This window comes from Dioscorea cayenensis, chromosome 11, assembly GCF_009730915.1.
Source record: "Dioscorea cayenensis subsp. rotundata cultivar TDr96_F1 chromosome 11, TDr96_F1_v2_PseudoChromosome.rev07_lg8_w22 25.fasta, whole genome shotgun sequence".
Classification (NCBI taxonomy): Eukaryota; Viridiplantae; Streptophyta; class Magnoliopsida; order Dioscoreales; family Dioscoreaceae; genus Dioscorea; species Dioscorea cayenensis.
Window position 1 is genome coordinate 5,221,548 of NC_052481.1, and position 7,933 is coordinate 5,229,480.

Consider the following 7,933-nt stretch of genomic DNA (forward strand, 5'->3'; position numbering starts at 1 on the left):
TTCAGTACAACTTTTCATCCACAGACAGATGGCCAGTCTGAGAGGACCATTCAGATTCTAGAGGACATGCTTTGGGCATGTGCCCTCGACTTTTCTGATTCGTGGGACCGCTATCTGCCTTTGATGGAGTTTGCTTACAACAACAACTTTCAAGCAAGTATTCAGATGGCACCGTAGGAGGCTCTTTACGGGCGGAAGTGTCGATCTCCTATGTGTTGGAGTGATGTGGGAGAGCGGAAGCTGTTGAGTCCATAGTTGTTGCAGATTGCAAAGGAGAAGGTGAAACTGATCAGGGAGCGATTGAAGACTGCTTAGAGCTGACAGAAGAGTTATGCATATAAGTGTCGCTCAGACCTAGAGTTCCAGGTTGGAGATTCAATCTTCTTGAGGTTATCTCCGATGAAAGACGTTGTGAGACTTGGAAAACGTGGGAAGCTCAACCCGCGTTACATCAGACCTTTTGAGATTATGGAGCGAGTTGGAGCTGTTGCTTATCGCTTGGCCTTACCACCAGATCTAACTCAGGTCCACAATGTCTTTCATGTCTCTATGCTGAGGAAGTATCTGTCAAATCCATCACATGTCATTCAGCATAAACCAGTGGAGCTTCAGAAGAATCTGTCTTATTAAGAGCAATCAGCGAAGTTTCTGGTCTACAAAGAGTAACAGCGAGGGATCCGAGTGATTCCATTGATCAAGGTCAGATGGAGCAACCATTCCAGTGATGAAGCCACCTGGGAGCGAGAAGCCGACTTGAGGGATCGCTATCCAGAGTTGTTCCCTGACTCTTGATGCGAGTTTAGAGGACTAAACTCCATTTAAGAGAGGGGGGGGGATTGTAACGTTTGCTGAGTGAGAGGTGCTTTAACTGGTTTGACTGAGGAATTATTTGTGAGTGAGCCCACCTTTGTCTTTTTGCCCTTAAAACGGATCTTGATGGAGATAATTATTGGCCTGTGTTTGTTCTGTTTAGCTTTTAAGAAGAGAGCTTGGTAAGCTGGTTTAGAACTCTGTAAGTGTGTGGGTGTTCTCCTTGAGAGCTTGCCTTTGGAAACACTTCAACTCCCGAGTATGAGGTTTCCTTGGTAGCCATAGTTGCAGTCCTGGGATCTTGCTTCCTCTTTGGTTGGAGGTTAGATCCATGCTTATTTTATTTTCTTTAGCTTGTCTTAATTAACTTTGTATGCATACGTGTAGCTTTGATCTAGTTGGTAGATCTATAACCATGATATGTGTTGTTATATAATTGCATCTGGTTTGTGAGCATAATCGGGTAATCATGCTTTTAAATTTGCCTTATGATGATTCTTTTATTTTATTTTTAGATTTTGCTTTTTGTTTTCTGGAATTTCTGGAAAATATGTTTACTTATATATTCGTGTATGTTTGTGTATATGTATTTTTAAACCTGTGTAATTCTGATTATTTGTGTGAGAAGTTTTCCACTATTTCCTAAACCAAATTGTTTAAGTTTTCTCAAGGTATCCTTTAGATCATGCATGATAATGTTATTTATATTTATGTGTTCATACAGCATGCTCTTAGTGATGTCCTGAAATTTAATTTAATTTAGTCTTTAGTTAAATGATCTAAATCCTTATTTATGTGCTTAAGTTTGACTTAAACGCTTTCCTTGATCAAACAATTATGGATGTTCTGGAGGATAATTTTGGCCTTAATGCTTATGTTTTTAATGTTTAGTGTTTAAGTTAAAATTGTAAATCTTTTGTGTGGGTGTTCTAAATCAGTGTGTGATTTATACTTCTAAACGTGGTCTTCTGGATTTTACTACAAGTTTAAACCTAGCCCAAGTCTTGTTCTAAGTGTAGTTTTTTTTTTGGGTTAGATTTTCGTAGCGAGCTTTAGTTTGTGGGATTTGGTGAACCCGACCTTGTAACTTGAAGCCAAGTAGGCTCTTGCACCGTATAATTCTGTATTTTTGTGTGTGGCTATTTATTTATTTAATTATATTGTGCTTGCAATATTTATTCATATCTTATTTATTATTCTGTATTTGTTACCTGTTTAATTATTTAAGTTAATTATTTTGTCAAGTGATTTATTCGGTATTTCCTCAATCTGTATTATGTATTTCTACGGTTTTAGTTTATCTCCATTCCTGGCTCACCCAGCTAGGAGGAGCAAGTCCTAGCCATGTGCACATGTTTTCTGTAGTACTGCTACCGGACATGCGTGTCTATTCTGACTCCAATCGAAGATCCAGCTCCGGCTGTTGATATTTTGTTCTGTTCCGACTTCACAGTCGATGATCCAACCTCATGCTGTTGATTTCTGTTATCAGTCAGGGAGATGTACATGTCTGTTTTTGCGTGTTTTCTGTATTTTCTGATTATTTCTGTATTCAGTCTGAATTATTAATTATTCTGTTATATATGTTATTTTCTGTGATCCTACTGGGCCCTTGTGGCTCATGTACTCTGTGAATTTTTCCTTTCACAGGAGAAGATCAAGCTTAGGATCGGTGGGTTGTTCTGGGGCTTCTTCTGTAGTTGTTGACTTGTCAAACACCTGTTCTTTGAGGTTGTGAACCTTGTATGTTATTTTTTTCTGTATGAGTGAATGTTATCTTATTTTATTTTAGGTTTAAAATAGATTAAATAATGACGAAAAATGATATAAATTGTATGTAAATAGATAAAATTATCTTTTATGATATAATTATATTTAAAAAATATATAATTTTTTGGACCTATCTAGTTGTTGATAGACTTTTTGTCTGCAACAATTGAGAAGGGATACGGTAAAACCACAGACAAGAGATTCTAAACCTACACGATTGCTATTAATATATTATCCATCTTATTAGTTGAGTCAGTAGATTCTAGAGCATTTTAACATTATCATTGTGAAATGAACTATTTATTTATTTAATTTTTGGGGATAGAAAGTTTTTCTAGTTAACAAAAGAAAGAATCTGTTAACATTGTTAAACCCTCATTATTAGTTGTGGGCAAGCCAAAAGCCCAAACCAAATACACTCAAACCTAAGACATGTGAATGGTATGGGAAAAGTTTAGTCTCACATAGGATAGTTGAAAGAATTAACACCATGTATATACAATCCTTATCATATTCACCTTGTAAAGTGCTTTGAGAGAGATTAAGGTTAATTTTTCGCCACACATGCCTCTTAGCCGGATGGGTGGATGGATGCTCATTATACTGTTTGCCCTTTGTCTTATTTTTTTTTCGCAATGGTCATAATCCCTAGCCTTTCAATGAAATCTTTTTTTTTTCTTTTGTAACTTCTTTTCCCTCCCCTGATTCCTGATCATGTCTTCAAGTTCTTTCCCAGTTCATCTTCACACTTGTTCCCTCTCCAACTTAGAAACGTTATCCTGATGGTGTCACTTGCAAGCATCTCATCACCAGACGTGCTAGGAGAAAAGTTTTATAGTGTATCTTGGTATTAGAGTGAGACCGTTCTACTTGTACAAAGGGGCTAATTCAATGTTAGGGTAGTACTTTGCACGCTAAATCCCAAGCTAGAACATCCTTACTCAGTATTGCGATTTCTAATTAATTACATGCTAATCGAATCTTATTTTATACAATCTAACATTAAATTGTTGTCATAATGATGAGCATGCCTGTTTGAAATTGTTTTAACTCGAAGTATTCTATTTTTTATCCATGCTTATCATTGATTTTGTGAAATTTGTTACATTCTAATTTTATTATAAATCTTAATTTCATTTTACAGAAATTTTAGATCACTTGCCTGAATACATTATCATTCGCGTGAGATAATATTATAAAATTAAAACTTACAACATTATAGCATTTTAATACATCTTGAACTCCATGCTTTGAATTCTTTGTTTTAATTGATTATCGTTGGCTTAAGTGTTGCTTTGAAATTCTATTTATTTCAAGATTCTTAGGCCCGGGCATTGACCCCATAAAGTCCAGGGGCGAATCAGGGTTGAACTGTGTCAACAATAAAATATTTAAAAATATATTATAATATTTAAAATTTCAAGTTTATATACAAAAGTTAATTCATAAAACTATGAAATATTTTTGCAAAATAAAAATAAAAAAAACTCATCATCTGCGCCCTCACACAAGATTTTTAAGAAATAAAAATGAAAAAAATAAAAAAAGCCTCTTTCTCCCTGTTCCTTCACCCTCACTTCTCTATCCCTCTCTTTCTTTATTCTTCTCTTTCGCTGCTCTATCCCCCTCTTTGTTTATCTCCAATGAACGCCAAAACCCATCCGTCTCTCTCTCTCTCTCTCTCTCTCTCTCTCTCTCTATCACCCATTAGATCCGGTCAGTTTAACCAACCGATTTAACCAATTTCTGGTCAAACTGGCCAGGTTTCCCGGTTCTTAACCAAGTCATTTAGAGTCCGAGTGAAAGGGCTTGACCCAACTGACCTCATCTCCAATTCCTGATTTTTCTAGTCGAACTTGTTGGGTCAGTACGGGTTTAACTACCTTGATTTATTTTAATTAATTATTCTCATGAATTGATTGTCTTTATAAATACCAAAATCCATGCCTTTTGATTGATTTTTTCTTGAATTCTGTGTATTTGAATTCCAGCATTCACCTATCTAATTTACTGTTGCATTTAATTTCTATTTGTGCGATCAATTTAACAGTAATTTTTTTAATTTCTTTTGTGTATTTACTTGTCAAATTTTGGTTAGCTTATATCTTAGAAATTGTTGAAACTTGCAAAGCTTGACACATTAGTTGCTCTTTACCCTCAATTAGCACATACCACTCACGTCATGTCAAACACACAATCAAATACTTCCTGTAGAACTATGAAATTGGACAATAAGGTTAACTTTAGGAGGTGGAAAAGCCAAGTAGAATTCTAGCTCTTGCTCTAAACCCTGACTCTTATTCTTCTTATCCTAGTCCAGTTGGACCACGTCGATTATCCATTTCAATTGTAGATCAATCCTCTAGTTCTTTAACCCTTAGCAAAACTCTTGAAGAGATTGATTTTCATTGTTACCATAAAATCCTTAGCATTCTATCTAATCATCTCTATGCCAAATACTTTGATTTTAAAACTACTAAAGATATTTAGCTTATCTTAGAAAAGGAGTATAGTTCTAATAATGCTACTAGAATTAGCCATCTTAGTATAGAGTTTGAGAATTATACGATGGTCGGTGGAGTGGATATGAAGAGCAAATTCACACTTTTCAGGATTACCTTAGTGTAATAGAGAAGTGTGGCATCGTTTACAATGAGAGCCACATTATATCTATTCTCCTGAGCAAGCTTCCACTATCTTGGTCAAGTTTTTTTTAATGGTCTTAAACACAAGATTGATTCTTTAAATCTTATGGGAGTCTACAATACCATTAGGATTAAGGAAACAAGCTGAATTTTCTCTAAAAGTGTTGATCCTTATAAGGGTCAGGTTTACTTAGTTGAAAATAGTGACATCCCAAAAAGAGCACACCCTTCTCCTAGCCGCCACTTTCCTCTAAAGGGAAGCCTTTTAAGGTCAAGGGCAAACCTCCCCACTCTCAAGCTCAAAACCCTCAGCACCCCAAATTCTCTGTCCCTAAAACTTCTGAGAAAAACCATAAACATTGTTATTTTTTGTGGTAGAACCAACCATGTTGCTTGAGATTGTTTCTTGCAGAAGATTGAACCCGTCAAGAAAAATATTGATTCACCCCAACTGCAAGTAATTATGCCTGAGATGGGTGTACCCTCCTCTGACACTCACTTTATGACAGTATTCTTGATTCCTTCTATTAATTTGACTTATCAAACCTGGAGTGATTTCCTAATTTTAGTGCTGACCATTTCTGGTTCTCTACTTACTAGGTCTCAAGTGGAGGGTGTGTGACTCTAGGAAATGGATCGATAGTACACATGCTAGGGAGAGTACGAATTGACTCGAAGATAACATCTAGAAAAGTTCTCACCTTATTAGATGTTCAACATCGGTTCTTTTCTTATCTAGAAAATTTGTGTTCAAGCCAAACTACCCAAGAAACCTTTCCGACACATTAATAGATATTCTGATTTACTTGATTTGATTCATAGTGATATTTGTGATTCTTGTATACCTCCTACTAGATTCAAAAACTGATATTTCATTACCTTCATTGATGAACATTCTAGATTTTGTTATACCTACCTTATCAAATCCAGAGATGAAGCCCTTAGCAAGTTCATGATTTTCAAAGCCGAAGCCGAAGCTGAAAACCAATTAGGGAAACCATTAAGACTCTTAGATTCAATAGAGGTGGAGAGTAAACTTTAAATGCAATGTTTTTTTTTTTTTTTGTGAACAAAATGATATTGTGCATGAGTTTACTACTTCTTATACACCTAAGCAAAATGTGGTCGTTGAAAGGAAAAAAAATTGAACCTTAATAGACATGGTAAGTTCTGGAGTGCCCAAGAACTTGTTGGGAGAGGCCTAGCTCTTAGCTTGTTTTATCCTATATAGGATTCCTTTTTAACGATGGAAGCACTACACAAACTTTAGAAAGGAAGAGCCCCCTAGCTTAACTACTTCAAAGTGTGGGAGTGTCTAACTAAGGTGAAAATTCATGATCTTAGAACTAGAAAGATAGATTCCAAAACCCTTGTCACTATATTTGTAGGCAATGCTCTAGGAATCAGCGTCGGGAGGTTCTTCATTATTAACTCAGAGGTGAGTCAAATAGGTAGGAATACCATCATTGAAGCTAGAGATGCATTTTACATTGAGAACATCTTCCCTTTGAAGTCAACCCTACCTTATTCGGTAAAAGAATCTCCAAGATTCTTGTATATTCATGACTTTACATGACTTTATTTCATTCTTTCACTCCATTGTTTAAATTGGTGTTTTGCTCTCTTTACCTAAAATTTTTTTTCTTAAATCTTTTAAAACTTTATTCGTATTTTTTTTTTTTAGGTTTTTCATTGTTCATGTCCAAATTGTGAGTGTAGCGGGGGATTGTTAGATATGGACCAACCCAAAAACCCAAACCAAATTTACCCAAACTTTAAACACGTGAGTAGTGTGGGAAAAGTTTAGTCCCACATTAGGTATTGGGAAGAGTTTTCACCATCATATATACAATCCTTGTCGTGTTCACTTTGTAAGTTTTGGGAGAAACTAAGCTTAGTTTTCCTCCACACATAAGTAGCCAACTGGCTGGCTGGTTGCCCCTTTTGTTGTTCACCCTTTGTATATTTTTTTGTTGCTCTCCACGGTCATAATTTTTTCCAGATCATTGATCTTCATAATGGGTATTTTCTACTGATTGCATTTCTTAACTTATAAAATCACCACAAGAAACCATAGCTTTTCCATGAAATCTTTCTCTTCTTCTGCAAGTTCTTTTCCCTTGCGCGATTCTTGACCACATCTTCACATTCTTACCCTCTTCATCTTCAAGAGTGTTCCCTTTCTATGTTAGAAACTCAAACTTGGTGGTGTCACTTTCAAGCATCTCGTCGCCGAACATTCTAGGCAGAGAGCTTTCTTTATGCAGGCTACAGGTTAGCATATCCTAGCATTGGAGTGAGACCGTTCTCCCTACAAGAAGATGACCAATTCAGTGTTAGGGTAGTGCTTTGCTACTTAATATGAGGCTAAAGCATTCCAACTCAGTTTAATAATTTTTAATTAATTTCACGCTAATCAAATCTTATTTTCCTACAATTATTTGGTATAAGCAAATTCACCAATTCGTTTATAGGCCAACAACTGTGGCATAAAAAAAACTTATTTTTTTCATGTTAATCCCTGTTCTTTGCTCTATACTTTAAACTCTAGATTTGAATAATATTTCCTCCAATTAAACTCCAAACTATAAATTTCTCCCACCAATTTAAAGATTTAACAAAAAGAAAAGCTATGTAGTCTTGTTTCACCCATTACTGGTTTGATTTCCGGAATCTCCTGGGTGGGACTTATGAAACACACAAAATAG